Source organism: Ranitomeya variabilis, chromosome 6, assembly GCF_051348905.1.
Source record: "Ranitomeya variabilis isolate aRanVar5 chromosome 6, aRanVar5.hap1, whole genome shotgun sequence".
Lineage (NCBI taxonomy): Eukaryota > Metazoa > Chordata > Amphibia > Anura > Dendrobatidae > Ranitomeya > Ranitomeya variabilis.
This window is the reverse complement of record NC_135237.1, coordinates 327,000,927-327,026,870: the sequence shown is the minus strand read 5'-3', so window position 1 is coordinate 327,026,870 and position 25,944 is coordinate 327,000,927. Positions and strand designations below refer to the sequence as shown.

Genomic DNA, 25,944 nt, shown 5'->3' with positions numbered 1-25,944 from the left:
TTACCGGCCTATATCAGTATAGAACACGTTCACTCAGGTCATGTAGTCAGAGATAAGCAAGAGAGGGTCCTTTTTTTAATAAATAAAATAGTGCCATCACAACCCCTTGCCCAAAATTCACCGGCCTATAATAGTACAGAGCATGTTCACCTTGGTCATCTAGTGGCAGTTAAAGAAGAGACATTGCAGGAGACAGAGTTAAGAAGTAGGCCCAATGTAGGGGTGTGGGTCTCTGAGACTTGTAGAAGAGTACAATTCCCCAAGGTATCTTTTTTAATAAATAAACTAGTGCCATCACAACCCCCTTGCACAAAATTCAGTGACCTATAACAGTACAGAGCACATTAACCCTGGTCATCTAGTGGTTCTGGATGATGAGGATGAGGATAAGGAGGAGGATAAGAAAAACAGACCAAATCTGGAAGCGTATACCCATGTGTGGTTGTGAATAGGTGCATGAGAATACACCTCCCCAAAACACAGAATGTATTTGAGGTTATGTTTCTCTGTTTTCACTCGGTGCTGTACAGAAGTCTTTCCCAATCCAGCCCTTGTTCATTTTTATAAGAGAGCCTGACAGCATTTTCAGTTGGCAGGCGGATGCGCTTATCTGTTATAATTCCACCAGCGGCACTAAAAACCTGCTCTGACAGAACGCTAGCAGCAGGGCAGGCCAGGATCTCCAAGGCGTAGAGAGACAGTTCGTGCCACGTGTCCAGCTTGGATACCCAATAATTAAAAAGGCACAGAGGAATCACGGAGGATGCTTGTACGATCTGCAAGTTACTCCCTCACCATCTTCCCAAACATTGCACTTCTTGTGACAGCACCCCTTGCCTCTGTGCCATCATGATGGGAGGGACTGAGAAAACTGTCCCAGAACTTTGCCATTGTTCCCTTGCCTGAGCTGGATTGTACTTCTGTCTCTCTCGCTTGGACTCCTTGGTTGTACAACAAACTCTGACATCTGCTGCCAGCGTTCTCACATGGGAATTTTCTAAGTAATTCCGCTACAAGGGCCCTCTGGTACTGCAACATTTTATTACACCTCTCTGGCTCTGGCAGAAGAGATTGGAAGTTCTCTTTGTAGCATGGGTCTAGAAGTGTCACCAACCAGTAATGAGTGTCACCCAAAATTTTTATAATGCGAGGGTCACATGAAACGCAGCGCAACATAAAGTCAGCCATGCGTGCCAGACTGCTAACAGGCAACACTTCTGTGTCCTCACCAACAGGACGGCTGACCATGCTATGCTCCTCCTCCCTGTCCTCAGGCCATCCCTGCTGAACAGACGGTATGACAGCTGTGTTTGTAGTACCGTCTATAGTGCATGAAAGTAGCTCCTGTTCTTCCTCCTCCTCATTGCCTACCAATCCACTTTGAGAAGACATGAGGCTGAGTGTAATCCTCCTGTATGGTTCCTTGCTCCATGTCCTCGTGCTCTGCCTGCAATGCATCCTCTTTAATTGTGAGCAGGGAGGTTTTCAGATTGCTGAGAAGAGGGATGGTGATGCTAATTATGGCATCATCGCCACTCACCATCTTGCTGCAGTCCTCAAAGTTTTGGAGGATGGTAGATATGTCTGACATCCATGTCCACTCCTGAGGTCTTATGTGTGGAGCCTGAACTGAATATCGATGGCCTTGTTGATGTTGGTAGTCAACAACTGCCCTCTTCTGCTCACAAATTCTTTCCAACATATGCAGCGTAGAGTTCCAGGGCGTGGGGACATCACACACCAGTTGGTGAGCTGGAAGCTGCAAACGCTGCTGAAGCACAGCAAGGGTGGCTGAAGCTGTAGCTGACTTTCTAAAAGGGGCAGAAAGATGGTGTACTTTCACTAGCAGATCCGGCAGCTCCGGGTAGCTTTTCAGAAAACGTTGAATCACGAAGTTAAACACATGGGCCAAGCAAGGTAAATGTGTGAGCTCACCTTGCCTCAGAGCCTCCACCTGGTTACGGCCATTGTCACACATGACCATGCCTGACTGTAGGTTCAACGGTGTCATCCAAATATCTGACTGCTCTTTCAGCGCTGTCCACAACTCTTCTGCATTGTGCGGTTTGTCACATATGCAGATTAGCTTCAGCACAGCCTGTTGCCACTTGACTGAGGCAGTGCTGCAGTGCTTCCAGCTTCTGACTGATGTGCTGATTTCAGAGATGGAGGATGAAGAGGAGGAGGTGCAGGAGCTGTAGACTGTGGAGGCAACCCTGATTGACGTAGGGCCAGCAATCATCAGCGTGGAAAGGATGTGTTCCATCCCAAAGTCCGACTGGGTCCCAGCTTCCACTATGTTAACCCAGTGTGCCGTCAGTGAGATGTACCGTCCCTGCCCACAAGCTCTTGTCCACGTGTCCGTGGTTAGGTGGACTTTCCCTGTAACAGCATTGCTGATGGCACAGGTAATGTTGTGGGACACATGCTGGTGTAATGCCGGTATGACACACCGGGAGAAATAGTGGCGACTAGGGACCGAGTACCTTGGGACAGCCACTGCCATCAGGTTGCGGAAAGCTTCCATCCCAATGAGCCTAAAAGGCAACATTTCAAGCACAAGCAGAAGAGAAATGTTACAATTTAGGACTGTGGCCTGTGGTGAGTTAGCTGGGTATTTCCGCTTGCGTTCCAAAGACTGGGGTATAGACAACTGAAGGCTGTGCTGGGACAAGGACGTGGACAGGCTTCATGATGGTGCTGCTTGATTGTGAGCAACAACAGGTGCAGGGCTAGATGCATCTTCACATGCACGGTGGACTGGGGATTGGCTTCTACGCAAAACAGTGGAAGAAGCAGTGGTTTCACCTGCAGCCAGTGTTCCTGGAGCCTGGGGTTTGGCCCACAAAGTCGGGTGCTTTGCTGCCATGTGCCTGATCATGCTGGTGGTGGTCAGGCTTGTTGTTTTCCTACCCCTGCTAATACGGGCATGGCAGGTGCTGCAAATGGCCTGTTTGGGGTTATCGGCAGAGTCTTTAAAAAATAACCAGACTCGGGAAGATCTAACAGTTGGAATGGCAACTTCACTCATGTTGGTGTTACGGGGAACGGATACACGCCTTCTCTGTGGCCACCACACTGCTTCTTCCTGCCTGTTGGGGGATATGCCTCATTTCCCATTTGTGCTGCTGTCCTCGCTATGTATGTCCTCCTGCCAGGTTGGGTCAGTCACTATGTCATCCACCACCTCGTCTTCCACATCCGCACCCTGCTCCTCCTCCTGACTTTCTGGCAATTGTGTCTCATCATCGTCCACCTCTTGTGACACTTTCCCACCATCACCTTCGTGTGACCGGGGCTGGTCAAAGCTTTGGGCAGCTCTACATGCAATCTCATCTGTCCCCACTTCAAGTTGACCGTCCGAGAGTCTGGAATCTTGAAATGGAAAACTGAACAGCTCTTCAGAGTGTCCAAGTGTGGGATCAGTTGTCTCAGGGCACTCAGCATGGTGGGAGGAAGGAGGATCAGGATGAGGAATATCCGGGCCACACTCATGGCTACTCAGACTTGACCCTGTGGAAGACATGGTGGTGGCTAAGTGACTGGAAGAATTATCCGCTATCCAACCAACAACCATTTCACACTGCTCTGGCTTCAATAGTGGTGTGCTGCGGTCCCCTAGAAACTGGGACAGGAAGGTCGAGCGAGATGTGGGTCTTTGTTGTGGCCACTTTCACCTTGGCCACGGCCTCGTCCTCTGCATGCACCATCAGCATCACGTCCATTTCCCCGTCCCTTGCCCCTTGCCTTGCCCATTTTAAAAGGACTACTGCACTATTTCAAAAGCTCAACACAAATGTATTTATTTGGAGCTAAATGATATCTGATCAGTATGCCTGCAAAGCTATGACTTTTCAAACACAAACACCAGGCCTCAGCCTGACATAATAGACTGCATTCAATTTTTTGGGGCTTTTTGGTGAATTTAAACCCCGCAAAAAAAGAGTAGCACAAGGCTAGCACACAGAACTATGTTATGTATGCCTGTGAAATACGATTTTTCTAAACCACATACAATAGAACTCAGCCTGACATAACAGACTGTATTAACTTTTTTTTAGGGTTTTGTATAATTTAAAAAAAAAAAGAACAAGGCTAGCAGACAGAATTATGAAACTTATGCCTGTCAAGCTACGATTTTTCAACCACAGATACAATAGGCCTTAGTTTGACATAACAGCCTGTCTTACATTTTTTGGGGGGTTTTGTAGAATTTTTTTAAAATGCAAAATAGTGGGGTATATAAGTAGTCACAGACAGCAAAAACAGTGGAAAACCAGCCTAAAATGCCCAAACTTGGAGCACGCAGATATATGAGGCCTGTCACGGAAATACAACACTGCCAAATATGTGGCCTGTATTTTTTTTTAATGCAATATAGTGCTGTATGTAAGTAGAGTAACAGACTGGAAAAAACTGGACTAATGGCCTAAAATGCCCAAACTTGGAGCACGCAGATATATCAAGCCTGTCAAGGAAATACCACACTGCCAAATATGTGGCCTGTATTTTTTTAAATGCAAAATAATGCTGTATATGAGTAGAGTCACAGACAGCAAAAACAGTGGAAAACCGGCCTAAAATGCCCAAACTTGGAGCACGCAGATATGAGGCCTGTCACGGAAATACAACACTGCCAAATATGTGCCCTGTATTTTCTTAAATGGAAAATAGGGCTGTATATAAGTAGAGTCACAGATAGCAAAAACAGTGGTACACCGGCCTAAAATGCCCAATCTTGGAGCACACATATATATGAGGCCTGTCACGGAAATACCACACTGCCAAATATGTGGCCTGTATTTTTTTATGCAAAATTGTGCTGTATATAAGTAGAGTAACATACTGGAAAAAAGTGGACTAATGGCCTAAAATGCCCAAACTTGGAACACGCAGATATATGAGGCCTGTCACGGAAATACAACACTGCCAAATATGTGGCCTGTATTTTTTAAATGCAAAATAGCGCTGTATATAAGTAGAGTCACAGACAGCAAAAACAGTGGAAAACCGGCCTAAAATGCCCAAACTTGGAGCACGCAGGTATATGAGGCCTTTTTTGTTTTTTGGTGAATTTAAAACAAAAAAAAAAGAGTGGCACAAGGCTACACAGAACTATGCTACTGCGGAAATTTGATTTTTCAAAAACAGATACACATGGACTCAGTCTGACTTAACAGACTGTACTAATGTGTTTTTTGCTTTTTGGTGAATGTAAACAAAAAAAATTGACCAAGGCTAGCAAACAGAACTATGCTACGTATGCCTGTGGAAATACGTTTTTTAAAAAACATACACGATGACTCAGCCTGACATAACAGACTGTATTACGGTAATTTTTTTTGGCTTTTGGATGAATTAAAAAAAACCAAACAGTGGCACAAGGCTAGCACACATAACTATGCTACGTATGCCTGACAAACTATGATTTTTAAACAGGCACCAGTCTGACAGAACACACTGAATATTTTTTTGGGGGGTGAATTTTTAGAAAAAAGAAAAAAAAATGAAAACTCAACTAGGTACGGTATATAGTAAATAAGCAGCAGCAGCAGACAGTTATGGAGCTTTGGGAGGGATGCAGTGGGAGCAATGTACGCACATACAGTGCCTGCAGGCCTTGCACTGATGTGGATATGCTGTGCCCTGCCTACCTAGGGCTGCAATCTCAGGACCCAGGAATTAGCCCTAAAAAGGACTGTTAGTTTCTGAGGAGTTATGGAATTAACAGTTGCAGACCTACACTAACTATTAAAACTAGAGTTGAGCGACTTTTACTTTTTTAGGATCGAGTCGGGTTTCGCGAAACCCGACTTTGTCAAACGTCGGGTCGGGTGAAATCGGCCGATTATTGCGAAAAGTCGGGGATCCGACTGAAACACGAAACCCAATGCAAGTCAATGGGGAAGCAAAGTCGGCAGTAAGTGGAGGACAGGAAAACACCTACAGTGCCCATTTTAATGCCAAAAACATCAATTCTTGTTACTTAACCTTGTCAATCTTAATTTGCCTTATAATAATTAGGCATTGAAAATTGGGGGTCATTTGGCTAAAGTTATGGGGGGTAGGGCTGGCTCAAGTTTTCCGTTGGCCCAGGAAACGCGGACTACGTCACGGCGGTGGAGCAGGGAGAGGTAAGTATTTCAACTTTGCAAGTGCTGTGATCTTGAGCAAGCAGGGGGGGGCACACTCGTTCGCATTGGCACTGGCACAGGGCCCCTCAAAGTACGGCGGTGTGGTGGACGGTGGGGGCGCCTCCCACCGGCAGAGACACTTTTGCGTACTATGAGGGGCCCTGTGCCAGTGACGTTGCCAACGAGTATGCCCCCCCTACCTGATGACGGAACCTACACTTTCATCTGTACCTTCCTCTTTGTCCCCGTGTAAGGTGGTATAGTATGCGGGAAGGGGAACCTGACTTTCAGCAGGGTCAGATTCTGGCTGTGTAGAGTGCAAGGGGAATGTAGTGGTCTGGGTCAATGTACCAGCAGACTCATCTAGCAGTGGCTGGGCAATGGGCAGGATGAGAAGGAAGCACAGTTAGTAGGCCCAAATAATAAAGTAGGCTAAATGCAGTTCAAATGTGGTAACAGGACTAAACAGGCGGCATTGCTTTGTTCAGTGGAAGACAACTGTAATGAGTGGCAGGCACAGTTAGTAGGGCCAAATAATAAAGTGGGCCAAATGTAGTTCAAAATTGGTAACAGGAGTAAACAGGTGGCACTGCTTTGTTCAGTGGAGGAGAACAACAAGCAGCGGTAGACACCGTTAGTAGGCCCAACCAAAAACGTAGGCCAAATGCAGTTTAATATTCGAAACAGGATGAAAATTGCGGCTCGGCTTTGTTCAGTGGAGGAGAACCACAAGTAGCGGCAGACACCGTAAGTAGGCCCAACCAAACAAGTAGGCCAAATGCAGTTAAATATCTGATATAGGCTGAAAGCCTGAAAATTGAAGCTCAGCTTTGTTCAGTGGAGGAGAAAAGCAAGGAGCGGCAGACACCGTTAGTAGGGCTCAACCAAACTAGTAGGCCAAATGCAGTTTCATATTCAAAATATAGGCCGAAAGCCTGAAGATTGAAGCTCAGCTTTGTTCAGTGGAGGAGAAAAGCAAGGAGCGGCAGACACCGTTAGTAGGGCCCAACCAAACTAGTAGGCCAAATGCAGTTTCATATTCAAAATATAGGCCGAAAGCCTGAAGATTGAAGCTCAGCTTTGTTCAGTGGAGGACAGCTGTATTGAGTGGCGCAGACAGACACAGGTAGTAGGCCTAAAATAAAAAAGTAGGCTCAATGCAGTTTAAAATAGGTTACAGGGGTACACAGGCAGCATTGGTTTGGTCAGCGGAGGACGATTACAAGGAGTGGTGCAGTCTTACTAGGCCTAAAATAAAAAAGTAGGCTCTATGCAGTTTAAAATAGGTTATAGGGGTACACAGGCAGCATTGGTTTGGTCAGCGGAGGATGATTGCAAGGAGTGGTGCAGACTTACTAGGCCTAAAATAAAAAAGTAGGCTCAATGCAGTTTAAAATAGGTTACAGGGGTACACAGGCAGCATTGGTTTGGTCAGTGGAGAATGATTGCAAGGAGTGGTGCAGACTTACTGGGCCTAAAATAAAAAAGTAGGCTCTATGCAGTTTAAAATAGGATACAGGGGTACACAGGCAGCATTGGTTTGGTCAGCGGAGGACGATTGCAAGGAGTGGCACAGACTTACTAGGCCTAAAATAAAAAAGTAGGCTCAATGCAGTTTAAAATAGGTTACAGGGGTATACAGGCAGCATTGGTTTGGTCAGCGGAGGACGATTGCAAGGAGTGGCGCAGACTTACTAGGCCTAAAATAAAAAAGTAGACTCTATGCAGTTTAAAATAGGTTACAGGGGTACACAGGCAGCATTGGTTTGGTCAGCGGAGGACGATTGCAAGGAGTGGCGCAGACAGACTTACTAGGCCTAAAATAAAAAAGTAGGCTCAATGCAGTTCTAAACTGGTAACAGGAGTAAACTGGCGGCACTGCTTTGTTCGGTGGAGGACAACTGGAAGAAGTGGCTGACACAGTAAGTTGGCCAAAATAGTAAAGTGGGCTAAATGTCTGCAAAAAAATGTTCCTAAATAAACAGGTGGCAAAGCTAGGTACAGGGGTGGGTTCCTCTGCTGAGTAGCAGACAGTGGTAGTTCGCGCACAGTATTCACAGGTCTAAATGGAGGGCAGGGCCCCTGTATATTTTTACTATCATCTATCATTTCAACAAATTTGTATTGGCAGTGCCATTGAAGGATTTAACAGCACAGACTAAACAGTGGTGGAGCAGTGAGAAGTAAGTTTTGCAAGTGGTAGAGCACTGTTTAAGCTGGGGGGGGGGAAACACTCTCTCGTGGGCGGCGGTACTGGCCCAGGGCCCCTCATATTACGACGGTGTGTCTGATGTTGGGTGTGCACCACCATCGCCAGAGACACTTCATTGTACTATGAGGGACCCTGTGTCACTGCCGTCGGCCAAAAGTGGGCACACCCACCTGTCCAGGCAAACGGCACTCGCACGGGTGCTTGCGCCAAGTGGTGACCACGGCCCCGTGGGGGGAGTCAGACCATTTAGGGAGGTGTAAAAATGGCCTATGGTGGACATTCAGCAGCTGCAAATGGAGGAATTGGAGCAGTCAGTAAGAGGAGGCCAAAAGCAAGACCTTTTTACAGGAAAGCTACGTGTCAGCAGGGGAAGGTGGGGCAAAATAATTATAAATCCATGATTGGTTCATTTTAATCAAGGTTAGATCATCAACATTTTGGGTAGCCAGACGAGTCCTTTTTTCGGTCAGTATTGAACCAGCAGCACTGAATACTCTTTCTGATAGCACACTAGCAGCTGGGCAAGCGAGCTCCTGTAATGCATATTCTGCCAGTTCAGGCCAGGTGTCTATTTTAGATGCCCAGTAATCAAAGGGGAATGACGTGTGAGGGAGAACATCGATAAGGGAGGAAAAGTAGTTCGTAACTATACTGGACAAATGTTGTCTCCTGTCACTTTGAATTGATGCAGCAGTACCTGTCGTGTCTGCGGTCATTGCGAAATCACTCCACAACCTGGTCATAAAACCCCTCTGTCCAACGCCACTTCTGATTTGTTCACCTCTAACACCTCTGCCATGTTGCCCCCCTGCAGCTTGTGTGAGAAACATCACCGCCGCTGTGTGCTGGGAATGCCTGAACCAAACGGTCTACAAGAGTTACTTGTTTGGTAGCCAATATTTGTTCAAGGTTCTCATGTGGCATGATATTTTGCATTTTCCCTTTATAGCGTGGATCCAGGAGGCAGGCCAACCAGTAATCGTCATCGGTCATCATTTTGATAATGCGGGGGTCCCTTTTTAGGATATGCAAGGCATAATCAGCCGTGTGGGCCAATGTTCCAGGTGTCAAATCACTGCTTGTGCTGGGTTGAGGAGCACTTTCTGGCAAATCAACATCACTTGTCTCCCGCAAAAACCCTGTACCTGACCTTGCAACGCCACCAGTTTCTATTGCCCCCTGAGAAGCTTCTTCCTCCCATAAATATTCATCCCCATCATCCTCCTCCTCCTCCTCCTCTTCGTCCACCACCTTGTCCAGGAGAGTTCCCTGAGCAGACAATGGCTGACTGTCATGAAGGCTTCCCTCATCCTTGGCTGCAGACGCCTGCTCCTTAATGTGCGTCAAACTTTGCATCAGCAGATGCATTAGTGGGATGCTCATGCTTATGATGGCGTCGTCTGTACTTACCAGCTGTGTGCATTCCTCAAAACACTGAAGGACTTGACAGAGGTCTTGTAGCTTTGACCACTGCACACCTGACAACTCCATGTCTGCCATCCAACTGCCTGCCCGTGTATGTGTATCCTCCCACAAATACATTACAGCACGCCTCTGTTTGCACAGCCTCTGAAGCATGTGCAGTGTGGAGTTCCACCTTTTTGCAACGTCGATTATTAGGCGGTGCTGGGGAAGCTTCAACGATCGCTGATGGTTCTGCATATGGCCGGAGTGTACGGGCGACCGGCAGATGTGCGAGCAAAGTCTTCGCAACTTTAGGAGCAGGGCTGGTAACCCCGGATAACTTTTCAGGAAGCACTGCACCACCAGGTTCAAGGTGTGAGCTAGGCAAGGTATGTGTTTCAGTTCTGAAAGGGCTATGGCAGCCATAAAATTCCTTCCGTTAAAACTGACTACCTTGCCTGCCTCAAGATGTACACTGCCCAGCCATGAATGAGTTTCTTGCTGCAAGAACTCGGCCAGAACTTCCGCGGTGTGTCTGTTGTCGCCCAAACACTTCATTTCCAACACAGCCTGCTGACGCTTTCCACTAGCTGTTCCATAATGGGACACCTCGTGTGCAACACTGGCAGCTGTGGATGGAGTGGTCGTGCGACTGCGCTCTGTGGACGAGCTTTCACTTCTGCTGGAGGAGGAGGAGGAGGGGTGGCGAACGCCTACAGACAACTGTTTCCTAGACCGTGGGCTAGGCAGAACTGTCCCACTATGGCTGTCCCCTGCATCCACCACATTAACCCAGTGTGCCGTGATGGACACGTAACGTCCCTGGCCATGCCTACTGGTCCATGCATCTGTTGTGAGGTGCACCTTTCTACTGACTGATTGCCTGAGTGCATGGACAATGCGGTCTTTGACATGCTGGTGGAGGGCTCTGATGGCTTTTCTCGCAAAGAAGTGTCGACTGGGTAGGTCATAGCGTGGTACTGCGTAGGCCATCAGGGCTTTGAAAGCTTCGCTTTCAACCAACCGGCAGGGCATCATCTCTAACGAGATTAGTCTAGCAATGTGGGCGATCAAAACCTGTGTACGCGGATGAGAGGATGAGTACTTCCTTTTCCTAACGAGAGTCTTTTGTAGGGTGAGCTGGACTGGAGAGCTGCATATGGTGGAACTAGCGGGGGTGGTGGCGGACATGGCAGATTGAGAGAGGGTTGGTGACGGTATTCTTTCTGTTGGCCTACATACAGTGTTTCCTGCCAACAACATGGTGATTCCCTGACTGCTTTGGCCTTGTGACGATACCTCCACATTTGCTGCAGGTGGTGTCCTAAACGGTGGGCTTACATTGAGGGAAGCAATGTAGCATTGCTGACTAGCTTCATGCAGAGTGGGTGCACCTACGTTACGGGACGTTTGATAGTTAGTCCAGGCTTGCAAGTGCATGCTGGTTAAATGTCTACGCATGCAAGTTGTATTTAAATTTTTGACATTCTGCCCTCTGCTAAAGGTCCTTGAGCATTTCTTACAGATAACTTTGCACTGATCATTCGGATCTTGGTTAAAAAATTGCCAGACTGCACTCTTCCTACTATCGAATACCTTTTCAGGCATTGCACGCTGTGCTACTTTCACCGGATGGCCACGCTGTCCTAAAACTGTTTTTGGTTTTGACACACGGTTTTGGCCAGATACGGGCCTGCCAGATGAAAGCTGTTGCGATGTTGATGCCTGCTGCGGCTCATACTCCTCCGCTTCAGAGCCACTGCCAGCGGCACCCTGTTCCCCCAATGGCTGCCAATCGGGGTCAACAACAGGGTCATCTATCACCTCCTCTTCAATGTCCTGTGCACCTTCCTCTGTGTCACCGTGTAAGGTGCTATAGCGTTCGGGACGGGGCACCATAGTCTCATCAGAGTCAGGTTCTGGCTCAGTACACTGCGAGGGCAATGTTGTGATCTGAGTCAATGGAACAGCATAATAATCTAGCTGTGGCTGTGCATCTGTGCACTCCATGTCCGATTCATCTTGTAATGGCCTGTTAACAATTTCCCTTTCTAACCCAGGCACGGTATGTGTAAAGAGCTCCATGAAGTAACCTGTTGTGTCGCCTGACAAATCCTTCACTGTTGTTCTGGGTGAAGGACACAAGGAAGCGACTTGTTCCTGACCGGGAGCATCCACTGACGACTCGCTGCTTTTAAATTTTGAACTTTCCAAAGAGGAGGCGAAAGAGCTAGAGGCTGAGTCAGCAAGGAAAGCCAAAACTTTTTCCTGCTGCTCCAGGTTTAAAAGCAGTTTTCCTACTCCCAGAAAAGGGAGCGTTCGAGGCCTTGTGTAGCCAGATGATGACGCTGGTTCAACAACTCGAGCCTTAGGTGCTATTTTGCTTTTCCCACTACCACCAGATGCTCCACCACCACCACCATTATTACCAGCTGGCAATGACCGCCCACGGCCAAGATCTCTTCCACGAGACTTCCTCATTCTTGGGAAAATGTAACCAAACTAACAACCGTTATATGGTACTGTAAAACAAGGTAGAAGGTGTATGTAAACATGTTGTGAATTTAAATCTCCCTTTCTATATGTGTGGGACACTGCTGCAAAATTCAGGCCCACTGTATTACACTACACAGTATAAGTGGCAGAAAGTGGCTGGCAGCTATACGCCAAACAGAACGGACGCAGATGCACTTAGTGGCAATATAAATCTCCCTTTTTATGTGTGGGAGACTCCTGCAAATAAAAAACAGGCCCACTGTATTACACTACACAGTAAAAGTGGCAGAAAGTGGCTGGCAGATATACGCCAAACAGAACTGACGCAGATGCACTTAGTGGCAATATAAATCTCCCTTTTTATGTGTGGGAGACTGCTGCAAATAAAAAACAGGCCCACTGTATTACACTACACAGTAAAAGTGGCAGAAAGTGGCTGGCAGATATAAGCCAAACAGAACGGACGCAGATGCACTTAGTGGCAATATAAATCTCCCTTTTTATGTGTGGGACACTGCTGCAAATAAAAAACAAGCCCACTGTATTACACTACACAGTATAAGTGGCAGAAAGTGGCTGGCAGATATACACCAAACAGAACTGATGCAGATGCACTGAGTGGCAATATAAATCTCCCTTTTTATGTGTGGGAGACTGCTGCAAAAAACAGGCCCACTGTATTACACTACACAGTATAAGTGGCAGAAAGTGGCTGGCAGATATACGCCAAACAGAACTGACGCAGATGCACTTAGTGGCAATATAAATCTCCCTTTTTATGTGTGGGACACTGCTGCAAATAAAATTCAGGCCCACTGTATTACACTACACAGTAAAAGTGGCAGAAAGTGGCTGGCAGATATACGCCAAACAGAACTGACGCAGATGCACTTAGTGGCAATATAAATCTCCCTTTTTATGTGTGGGAGACTGCTGCAAATAAAAAACAGGCCCACTGTATTACACTACACAGTATAAGTGGCAGAAAGTGGCTGGCAGATATACGCCAAACAGAACTGACGCAGATGCACTTAGTGGCAATATAAATCTCCCTTTTTATGTGTGGGAGACTGCTGCAAAATTCAGGCCCACTGTATTACACTACACAGTATAAGTGGCAGAAAGTGGCTGGAAATATATATATAAAAAAAAGGGACTGTACTACAATAACAATCTCCCTACAATGATCTCAGGACAAGTATGGCAGCCAGCAATAAAAAGGACTGCTGCACACAAAAGTGTGGACAAATAAAAAATAGAACTGTGCAGAAAGGAGCAACAGGACTTTTGCTTTTATAAAAGTGGAGCGCCCCCACACCGCCGCAGGGCCGAGGGGTACCCGGAGCCGGGCCTCTGGGATCTCAGTCCTGGGGTTGTCACGGTGGCTAGACCCGGTCCGTGGCCCTGTCTGTCAGTGGGGGACGTCCGTTGCAAATAGGTACTGTTAACGGTGGTATGGCGGTGCAGTTGTGGGGTGCAGGTCGCGGTAAATAACGAGGACACCAGGTTGCAGTCTCTTTACCTCTTTACTGAAGATGTGGGAGACCTCAGTCCAGAGCGCTGTTAACTGGGTTTTCAGAGACCGGCCGGTCCAACGACACATCAGGAGCTCTCTTTACAGGTGGGAATCAGTATCTACCTTCTAGCGCTGTGTGTTGTAGTTCTTCCCTGCTGAGCTCCCGGGATAGTCCTCACAACTGTTTCTTTCTGTCTCTACTGTTCCTTCTCCGTCTTCCAGTTGATATGGTAGGGCGCACCCGTATGACGGGGTAGGCCTGGAGTTCTTCCGGGACCCTAGAGTCGCCCCTCTCCCACAGCTGCCTCCGTTGTCTGCTTAGGTGTTAAGTGAGACAGCCAACCTGTAGTTAGCTGCCCTGCCGTGGTTTGCAATGTACTTAAAGTCTCTTACTTGCTCGGCGTTCCGGCCACCGACTGTTTGCGCCTCAGAAGGATGTTGCCTCGGTCTAACAGCAAGACCCCTTCTGGTATTTCTCCTTTTCTGTATTCCCGTTGTTTACTGGTTAGTTCTGCTCTGAGGAGTCTGCCAGGATCCCATCCCTGACAGGTCCTCTCACTAGCTCTTCCCAGCTACTTCTCTCTGTCTTCCTGTCCAACCCCCAGTTTTACCAGAGTTGTGAGGAGTGGCCTACTAGATAGGACCACCCCCCCTGGTGGCCGGAGTGTGAAGTGTGGTGTGAGTGTACCTGATCAGAGAAACTCCCTAGTGCAATCAGACGCACCATAGCTCCCCGTAGTGGCGGAGCCACAGCACTGCAACAACCAGGACTCTGGGGTGCTGCACTCCCCCCCGGTTAAATCCAGTACTCCGGGACTGGGAAAACAAGAACAATAATACATGTTAACAGAAAACACACAAATTTTTGAAATAGCATAACAATTGAACATAACAATGCTTCCCTTTACAGGAGGTGAGGATTCTTGAACGTTGCAAAAGTTAGGTCATGCACAGTTTATGACTCTCAGTTCAGTGGTTGAAACAGCGGGGACCCCGGGTAAACAAAGGGGCCCCCCTTGTGGAAGTTTTTGAGCAATTCACCGTCCATTTAAAAACCTGTAACAAAAGGATATACATACAAACATTTTCAATTACATAGCAGCCCTATCAATACCTCCAAGTTTTGTAGCGGAGGGGAGTTTGATTTTGAGTGCTGCGTGTGGACCTTCGCAGCGCAGGGGTTGCTATTGGTCTAACAGGGCCCGCTATGCTTGCTACCGCTGGTGTAGTGCACTGTCTTCTAGCTACACTTCTAGTGAGTCGGGGTAGCACTGGCAGGTTAGGGCTCTCAGAGCTGCTGCTATCAACAGTGGGTACAGCAGATTCACCGACAGCAGAGGGAGGATTTGCCGGTTCAACGGTTGGCATGGCTTCATCAGGTAAGGCTTGTTGAGGTAGTGGGGCCGGATGATCTGGTACCTCCATCGTTTCTGGCGGGTCCGGCTGTGGAAACGTTAGGACAGGTACCACGAGGGCTTGGTTTATCTGAGTCCAGGACTGGGGAAAGTCACCAAGGACAGTATGGAACACCTTCTCCTTTTCTACCGGCGGGGAGATTTCTGGGGCCGTGCCCCTCTCTTTCAACTTATCGGGGCAGACCTTAAGGTGATCCCTGGATACCGCTGCCGAGGTCTCCCCTCTGTCCTTGCTGATGAGACAGACCTTAGTGTTGTCGAAGTCGGATGGCAAGATGGTATACGGTTCCGCTTCCCATTGGTCATCGAGCTTGTGTAACCTCCTCTTTCGTTTAAGCACTTGCTCACCAGGTGACAGGGGAGTCGCAGGAGCGTGTTGATTGTAGTCCCTTTCTTGTTTCTGCCTGGCCTGGGCGAGACTTCTCTCTACACACTCCTGTATTTCGCGGTACCTTCGCTGCCTTTCTGCATCCCAATCTGCATCCGGCGAGGTATCTTCGGGTACTAGGACCCCCATGTCCAAATCAACGGGTAACCGACTAGATCTTCCTCGCATCAGGTACGCTGGAGTACAGTTGGTGGAACTTACGGGGATGTGATTGTACATATCCACTAAGTCAGGCAACTTTGTCGGCCACAGGTTCCGTTCCTCCACCGGTAAGGTCTTCAATAAATCAATTACCACTTGGTTCATCTTCTCGCACATCCCGTTGGTTTGAGGGTGGTACGGTGTAGTTCTGATCTTCTTACACCCGTACAACTGACAGAATTCTTGGAACACTTCCGCTTCGAATGCAGGCCCCTGATCGGTCAGTACTTTCTCTGGGTAGCCATGGGGTCTACAAAAGTGCTGCTGGAAGGCCCTGGCGGCAGTCCTAGCTGTTAGATCCTTGACAGGCACAACCACCAAAAACCTGGAGTAGTGGTCCATGATGGTAAGGGCGTAGATATAGCCCGACCGGCTAGGCGTCAGCTTCACATGATCCAGCGCGACCAGTTCGAGCGGCCGTTTGGTGATGATAGGCCGCAGGGGAGCCCGTTGACTGTCACGGTCCTTCCTTCGCAGACTACACGGACCACACTCTCGACACCACTTCTCAATGGTTCTCTTCATGCCAATCCAATAGAACCTCCCTCGGAGCAGCTTCTCCAGCTTCCTCCATCCGAAGTGTCCGGCTCCATCATGGTAGGCTCCCAGAACCATGGGCGCATCTCGCCTTGGCACCACTATCTGCCACACCAATTCATGAGTACGTGGGTCGATGCTCCTCCTGCACAACTTGCCATCATGGATAAACAGTTTGCTTCTCCCCTTCCACAGCTGTTGAGTTTCTTGTGGATCATCTGGGCCAGGGTGCAACCCAGCCTGCGTCAAGAGTTCCTTCACCTGACGGACCGCGGGGTCACTATCCTGGGTTTCTGCCCATCCGTGGTGGGGCAGGGGATTCAGCGTGGCATCCGGTTGGTTCTTGTGCCTGTTCTTCACATGGTGAGAGTTCTGAGTGGCTTTGGGGCGATGGAAGGCAGGCAGCTCCACCTCTTCAAGTGCCTCCGGGTCTTCTCCCACTTCTGGTAGATTGGGCATTCGGGACAGAGCATCGGCATTGGCATTCTGGTGTCCTGCCCGATATTTGATGGTGAAATCATAGTTGGACAGCCGGGCCATCCACCGCTGTTCCAAAGCCCCGAGTTTGGCAGTACCCAGATGCGTTAGCGGATTGTTGTCCGTGAAGAAGGTGAATTTCGCGGAGGCCAGGCAGTGCTTAAACCTCTCTGTCACTGCCCAGACGAGGGCCAGGAATTCCAGCTTAAAGGAACTATAGTTGTCAGGGTTCCTTTCCGTGGGACGGAGTTTCCTGCTGGCGTAAGCGATCACCCTTTCTTTGCCGCTCTGAACCTGGGACAGCACGGCTCCTAATCCCACATTACTGGCATCTGTGTACAGCACAAACGGTTGATCGTATTCGGGGTAAGCCAGTATCTCTTCTCCCGTCAGTGCCGACTTCAAACAGGTGAAGGATTCCTCCAGCTCTTCGTTCCAATCAAAGGGGGTTTTCCTCCCCTTGGTCTTCTTTGTTTGGCCCACCAGCAGATTTTGCAAGGGTGCGGCCTTCTTGGTGAAATCCTTAATGAATCTCCGATAGTAACCTACCAACCCGAGGAACTGCCGGACTTCGTGGAGGTCACTAGGCTTTGGCCAGTCCTTGATCACTGTGACCTTGTCGGGGTCTGGGGCCACTCCTTCAGCGCTCACCACATGGCCCAGGTACTGCACTTTAGGTTTGAGCAGATGGCACTTGGACGGTTTCACCTTTAAGCCGAATTTGGACAGGGCTTCGAACACCTCGGCCAGGTGCTTCAGATGGTCTTCGTAGGTCTTAGAGAAGACAATGACATCATCCAAATACAACAGCACAGTTTCAAAGTTCATGTGTCCTAGGCAGCACTCCATCATCCTCTGGAACGTTCCTGGAGCATTGCACAGTCCGAAGGGCATGTAGTTGAACTCGCAGAGACCCATTGGTGTCGTGAAGGCCGTCTTCTCCTTGTCCGCCTCCGCTACAGGAACCTGCCAGTACCCACTGGTGAGATCTAAGGTAGAGAAGTAGTTAGCAGATTTTAAAGCAGCCAGAGATTCCTCTATCCTGGGCAGTGGGTATGCGTCCTTATGTGTAATGCGATTCAACTGCCTGTAATCAACACACATCCTCATTGTACCATCTTTCTTTTTAACGAGGACTAACGGAGCTGCCCAGGGGCTACAGCTGTCTCTCACCACCCCAGCCTCCTTCATTTCCCGCAACATGTCCTTGGCACACTGGTAATGAGCTGGGGGTACAGGGCGATATCTCTCTTTTATGGGTCGATGATCTCCCGTGGGGATGTGATGTTGGATCCCTTTCACCTGCCCAAAATCTGAGGGGTGTTTGCTGAATACCTGCTCGTACTCGTGTACCACCCTGTAAGCCCCCTGTATTTGATGAGACGGGGTGGAGTCAGTGCCCACATGCAGTTCCGGACACCAGTCTTTCGAGTGCTCTGCAGAACCTTTGTTCTCCGCCACGTTTGACGGGACCAAGGGTTCAGGTGTCTGTATTACACTATTATTGACAGTGAACAATTTGGCGAGCGTGGTATACTTGGTTAGGTGGACCTCTTCCTCCCCACAATTGAGGACACGTACGGGCACTCTCCCCTGTCGGACGTCAACCACCCCCCGGGCTGTCAGAACAGTAGGCCTATTGTCTGAATATACAGGTTCCACCAAGGCCTGGTAGTCCTTACCCCTGAGGCCTATGGCTGCTCGACACCATATTAACATTTCACTCTTGGGAGGTATCGCGATGGGGTTTGAATCACTTACAGTGACACGACCAATCTCACCACCAGTCAGCTCTACCTGCTGTCTCTGCATCAGAGCTCTGATTTCCTTCTGCAGGGCACGTTGCTCACTGTGGCCAGCGTTTTCTGCCACCTGTTGCAACAAAACAATCACTTCTGCAAGACAATTTTCTATAACATTAGTACCAAGAGTCATCATGGGATTACATTCTCGACGATCAATATCTACAATCACAATCCCTTGGGCTTTCAATTCCACCCGCCCCACTTTGATGGTGACCTCCTTATACCCCACTTGTGGCAACGGCTGACCATTACTGGCGATTATGGTGAAATCATCGTCAGGGCCACGAGTAATATCAGCGTCCTCCCAATACCGTTTGTAGAGCACGTAAGGTATAGTCGTCACCTGAGAACCGGTGTCCAGCAAAGCATTCAAGGGGATTCCATCAATCACTACAGGGAGAACTGGTCGTCCTCCAATATACTTGGTTCTCCAATGCTGCGGGCCTGACCGTCCTACTCCTGGGGGTTGGCCCTTTGCCCCAGGGGTTGCTCGTTTAAAGGACAGTACCTTGCAAGATGGCCCACCTGATGACAGCGGCGGCAGATGGGTCGTCCATCCTGGTGGAAGCGATCGTCGGGCCGGCTCCTGGTCGGCGGAGTCCTCCTCCGTCGCATCCAAGGGACATCCTCCGGGCTGGAAGCCAACTGGATCTTCTCTTTGGGGGCCTCCTGTAGGGACTGCACCGTCCGGGCCAGGGCAGCAACGCTCTTGGTTAGCTCTTGCATCTGGAGACGGAGTCCTGCAGGGGAGTCGTCCTCGAAGCTCTGGGCGTCGGCCTCCGCGGCAACTGGGGTATCCGATGCCACCTCCTGGTGGTAGGTGAGAGCGGGGCGCCTGGGTGGCACTGCGCGGCTGGGCTGCCGCTCCTGCAATGCCTGGATAGCTTTATCTTTAAACTGCGCAAAAGTCAAGTCTGGATTTTGCATGGCCAGGAAGTGCAATTGGCCCCGCTGGTGACTGCACAGGAGCCCCTCGATGAACCGCTCCTTCAGGATTTTATCCTCATCCTGCATGCTGCCGGGGTCACTCTGCTTAATGGCCCGCATCGCTTCCTGGAGATTAAGGGCATAGTCCCGTAAGCTATCCTGCGACCTCTGTTTGCATCCATAGAAAGTCAGTTTAATCTCTGTGGCAGTGCGAGTATCAAAGGTGGCTTTAAGCTTGGCAAAAATCTGTTGTGCAGTTCCTTTATCCTCAGCGGGCCAGGATTTCACTTCTCTCAGAGCCGCCCCAAAGAGTTGACCGGTTATCATATGGACTTTCTGAGGCTCGGTTAGGGGATAGAACTCGAGTAGGCTGCAGAGCCCTTCTTTAAAGTCAGTGAACGTATGCGCCTCCCCAGAGTATCGTGGGAGCCAGGCCGCTCCGGGCAGGTAGGGCATGGAGAAGGGCATTATGGCTTTCGCATTAGCGGCAGTGTCCGACTGGCTGATGGGGGCAGCGGGTTCTGCGGCAGCCAGTGGTGGTATTAGGGCCGCGGCTTCGCCCGCTGCGGGGACCGGAGCTGCCCCTGCGTCCGCGACCGCCACCTCCTCTCCTCCCGACTCGGACATGGCCGTCCCTTCCTCCCACTAACCTGCTGGAGGTCGGAGTTCCTCTTCCGGGATTGGCGTCTCACCGCGCTTTCCGTTCCGCGCTTCTTTTGGCCGATCCCGCCCACGTAGCTAAGGCTCCTCCCTCCGCGCGCGGCAATGGCGAATTTTGGCGGTAACTTTCCGCAGCAAGCAGTAGCACACAGTTCTCTCAATAAAGTACAGTTCCAGCACAACAAATCACAGTCTCCAGGCACACATGACCTGATTCCTCAGGCTTAAGTAGATCCTGTTCGTGACGCCAAGATTTGGAGCGCCCCCACACCGCCGCAGGGCCGAGGGGTACCCGGAGCCGGGCCTCTGGGATCTCAGTCCTGGGGTTGTCACGGTGGCTAGACCCGGTCCGTGGCCCTGTCTGTCAGTGGGGGACGTCCGTTGCAAATAGGTACTGTTAACGGTGGTATGGCGGTGCAGTTGTGGGGTGCAGGTCGCGGTAAATAACGAGGACACCAGGTTGCAGTCTCTTTACCTCTTTACTGAAGATGTGGGAGACCTCAGTCCAGAGCGCTGTTAACTGGGTTTTCAGAGACCGGCCGGTCCAACGACACATCAGGAGCTCTCTTTACAGGTGGGAATCAGTATCTACCTTCTAGCGCTGTGTGTTGTAGTTCTTCCCTGCTGAGCTCCCGGGATAGTCCTCACAACTGTTTCTTTCTGTCTCTACTGTTCCTTCTCCGTCTTCCAGTTGATATGGTAGGGCGCACCCGTATGACGGGGTAGGCCTGGAGTTCTTCCGGGACCCTAGAGTCGCCCCTCTCCCACAGCTGCCTCCGTTGTCTGCTTAGGTGTTAAGTGAGACAGCCAACCTGTAGTTAGCTGCCCTGCCGTGGTTTGCAATGTACTTAAAGTCTCTTACTTGCTCGGCGTTCCGGCCACCGACTGTTTGCACCTCAGAAGGATGTTGCCTCGGTCTAACAGCAAGACCCCTTCTGGTATTTCTCCTTTTCTGTATTCCCGTTGTTTACTGGTTAGTTCTGCTCTGAGGAGTCTGCCAGGATCCCATCCCTGACAGGTCCTCTCACTAGCTCTTCCCAGCTACTTCTCTCTGTCTTCCTGTCCAACCCCCAGTTTTACCAGAGTTGTGAGGAGTGGCCTACTAGATAGGACCACCCCCCCTGGTGGCCGGAGTGTGAAGTGTGGTGTGAGTGTACCTGATCAGAGAAACTCCCTAGTGCAATCAGACGCACCATAGCTCCCCGTAGTGGCGGAGCCACAGCACTGCAACAACCAGGACTCTGGGGTGCTGCACTAGCAGTTGGTTTGCACAGCGGCGTACAAACAGCAATGCAGCTATCAGGGAGCCTTATAAGCTACAGAGCTGATGCACAGAAATCTAGCCTCCACTGTCCCTGCAAAGAAAAGGTGGTGTTGGACAGTGGAAATCGCTACAGCACAAGCGGTTTGGGGGTTAATATTTCCTCCCTTACAATATCTCTGTTTCTGACGAAGCTGCAGCAACCTCTCCCTATGCTCAGATCAGCAGAAGTAAGATGGCGGTCAGCGTGCACGCCCCTTTATAGCCCCCGTGACGCCGCAGAAAGAAAGCCAATCACTGTCATGCCCTTCTCTAAGATGGTGGGGACTGAGACCAATGTCATCACGCTGCCCACACTCTGCGTCCACCTTCATTGGCTGAGAAATGGCGCTGAAAGCGTCATACGAAACGCGACTTTGGCGCGAAGATCGCCGACAGCATGACCGATCTCACACTGGGATCGGGTCGGGTTTCACGAAACCCGACTTTGCCGAAAGTCAGCGATTTTTGAAAATGTCCGATCCGTTTCGCTCAACCCTAATTAAAACCATGATTCTGACCCTATCTCTGCAGCAGCTCTCCCTACTCTCGCTGAATCCGGAGCTGAATGGCACCGCAATGTCTCTTATACTCGGGATGATGCTGTGTGGCCAAGCCAATCACTGCACGACCACAACAAAGATGGCTGTGGCGTTTCATGGCCTGGCAGACAATCCCTGCAGCGTGATTGGGTCTCTAAAGTCCGCCAAAAATACTTGGTTGAGACACCAGTTACCGCCGAATAATCCCTGAAATGCTCGGTACTCGCCAAGTACACCGAGTACACTGATACTCGGGCGAGTAATGAGTAGTGGCGAGCACGTTCGCTCATCACTACATGAGTATGTTCAGGACACTATGACATATGTTCGGATATATGGTCGTCCTGATTTGTTTATTACAGTTACATGTAATCCAACTTGGCCAGAGATAAGGGAATACCTTCTGAATGGTCAGGGCCCCTCTGATCGATATTATTTAACAGCAAGAGTTTTAAAACAAAAACTGATCAAGCTCATGGACGTAATTACAAAGTGTTACATTTTTGGTGAAAGTCAGTGTTGGATATATTCAATTGAGTGCCAAAAAAGAGGTGTTCCACATGCTCATTTACTGATATGGCTAAAGGATAAGATATGCCCTAATCAAATTGACAGTGTTATTTCTGCTGAGCTTCCAAATTGAGAAGAGGACCCGGTACTTTTTGAAACTATTTCTAAAAATACTGTATGATCCATGGCCCATGTGGGCCACTTAACTCAAGATCGCCATGTATGAAGGAAGGAAAATGTAATAAAAAGTATCCTCGCAACTTGATTGTAGAAACACAAACAGGAGATGATTATTATCCTTTTTACACAAGACGAAAACCTAAACAGGGAGGATATACTGCAACAATCAGATTAAAAAGGGTTAAACAAAACACAGAGATTGAAATAGATAACACTGGTCAACAGCATTTTTGGTGCCAAAGATATTTCATCGAATTTAGGGTATTTTTGGGGTGCTGATTCTGAATATGTCATCAGTTTTGCCAGATTGGCTCAAGTTTTTGAGATTTTTGGTATCTTACTTATAGCACTTGTTGGTAAATGCGACGCATCATCTCATTAATTTCTTTGGATTAGTACTTGAACTGAGCAGTTCTCAATATAGTTTTGTGTTAATTAGTGTTCTAAAAGTTTGTTCATAGCTTGATTTTTGCACTAACTTTATGTTGTTGTCTGTTTTCCAGTGAAAAGCATGAACTCATCAAGAAGAAGTTGTCTTAACGATCCAGACTCATTCTGTTACATTTGTGGTGAATACACACTGCCAAAACATAGAAGAAACATAACAGACTTCGTAAAAAAAAGTGTATTTTGCCTATTTTGGGGTTATGCTTGGGGACCAAGACAAGTTTTGGGCACCACACATAGTGTGCAAAGCATGTATCGAATTATTACGAAAATGGAGCAAAGGACAAAGAAAAAGCTTCAAATTTGGTGTTCCAATGGTGTGGAGAGAGCCAAAAAATCATCATGATGACTGTTATTTATGGTAAACACAGGTACAGGCACATCTTCACAATGAGGGACAGGCCTTCTTGCAGATTCCATGTTACTCCCATTTTCGTTTCTTATGCTTAGTGAATCCTTGCACTTGCACTGCACAGAAATAACAGTCATCATGATGATTTTTTGGCTCTCTCCACACCATTGGAACACCAAATTTGAAGCTTTTTCTTTGTCCTTTGCTCCATTTTCGTAATAATTCGATACATGCTTTGCACACTATGTGTGGTGCCCAAAACTTGTCTTGGTCCCCAAGCATAACCCCAAAATAGGCAAAATACACTTTTTTTTACGAAGTCTGTTATGTTTCTTCTATGTTTTTGCAGTGTGTATTCACCACAAATGTAACAGAATGAGTCTGGATCGTTAAGACAACTTCTTCTTGATGAGTTCATGCTTTTCACTGGAAAACAGACAACAACATAAAGTTAGTGCAAAAATCAAGCTATGAACAAACTTTTAGAACACTAATTAACACAAAACTATATTGAGAACTGCTCAGTTCAAGTACTAATCCAAAGAAATTAATGAGATGATGCGTCGCATTTACCAACAAGTGCTATAAATAAGATACCAAAAATCTCAAAAACTTGAGCCAATCTGGCAAAACTGATGACATATTCAGAATCAGCACCCCAAAAATACCCCAAATTCATTAAAATATTTTGGACACCAGAAAAAAAAATTTTTTTTGTTGACCTGTGTAATCGATGGGTTGTACCTTAAGGTACCGTCACATTAAGCGATGCTGCAGCGATATAGACAACGATGCCGATCGCTGCAGCGTCGCTGTGTGGTCGCTGGAGAGCTGTCACACAGACAGCTCTCCAGCGACCAACGATGCCGAAGTCCCCAGGTAACCAGGGTAAACATCGGGTTACTAAGCGCGGCCCTGTGCTTAGTAACCCGATATTTACCCTGGTTACCATTGTAAAACATTGCTGGCATCGTTGCTTTTGCTGTCAAACACAATGATACACGCCGATCTGACGACCAAATAAAGTTCTGGCCTTCTAGCTCCGACCAGCGATATCACAGCAGGATCCTGATCGCTGCTGCATGTCAAACACAACGATATCGCTATCCAGGACGCTGCAACGTCACGGATCGCTATCGTTATCGTTCTAAAGTCGCTCAGTGTGAAGGTACCTTTACTCTCCAGTCTCCACTGCTTTTAAAAATGTTTGATGCGCACATTAACGTAGAATATTGTAACTCTGTTAAGTCAATTAAATACATTTGCAAATATGCTAACAAGGGCAGTGATATGGCAGTTTTCTAGCTAGAGAATCCAAAATGTACATCTGATGAGATTATGCTGTATCAGATGGGAAGGTATATAAGTAGTAATGAAGCCGTGTGGCGATTACTAAATTTTACCATCCATAAAAGACATCCGACTGTAGTTCATCTCAGTGTCCATCTTGAAAATGGACGAGTTTATTTTACTCCCAACAATGCAGAGGAAAGAGCTGCTCGACCACCCAATACAACATTGACAGCTTTCTTTCTCCTATGTCAAGCAGACCCATTTGCAAGTGAGTCACCAGCCTGGGCTGTGGGATACTCGGTATCGGGTCCGGTCTTAAAGGGGATGTCACGGTAGCGGCAACTCGGTCCGTGGCCCTGGGCGCCCAATTAAAGGAAAAGTCCTTTAGGGGTTTTATGAATAAAGTTTGTGACGCCACCTGCGGTATTCGGTCAGTAGGGAACGACGCTGCTTAAAGGGGTCCTCTGGGGGGAGATGGTATGGCAGCTAGATGGAATAACTTCCCGCAGGTGAAGTAGACCCCTAGGGCTCCCGGTGTATAGGTAAAGATGGTGAATGGTGCGATGAAGAATGAGGACACAGGTTTGCAATGTCTTTACCTGGTTTACTGTAGGCTTCAGGCAACCGCAATCCAGGGCACCGGACAACAGGTACAGGCAGAGTCCGGCCGGCTTGGAGGCGACTCCAGAGTCCTCTCACCAGGTGGAGATCGAAGCCTTCCTAAAAGTGTGGTGATGTGGTTCCTTACTGCCTAAGGCTTCACATAAGGTCCTCGCAGTTCCTCTCTGTCCCCCATAAAGGTTAGGACACAACCCATATGACAGGTGAACTGGGCCGTTTTACAGGGTCTCTATCATGACCCGGGCCCTATAGATATCACTGTGTCTCCTGGGTATCAATGAGGACAGGTGATCTACAATCCAGCTGTCCTGCCGGTTTCTGCTATGCCACTATATAGTTCAGCAAGGCCACGGTCTTCCGGCTACCGGAATCTGCACTAGCCAGGGAGGTAGCCACTTGCAGCTCTGTTCCTCTGGCACTATTCTCCTACGCTTCTCCCTCCTGCAATCTCTTCCACAATCTGTTCGTCTTTCTTAATCCTTTCAATGCTTGAGCTGCAGCACCTCCGGCTGCACGACTCCAAACAC

The 25,944-nt window shown here is 48.6% G+C and overlaps 1 protein-coding gene across 1 annotated transcript in view; it reads right to left on the bottom strand.

The window, feature by feature from the left end:
* BPHL (biphenyl hydrolase like) overlaps positions 1-25,944 on the bottom strand; it is a 173,747-nt gene that overhangs the window by 89,409 nt on the left and 58,394 nt on the right. The window lies entirely within an intron of this gene.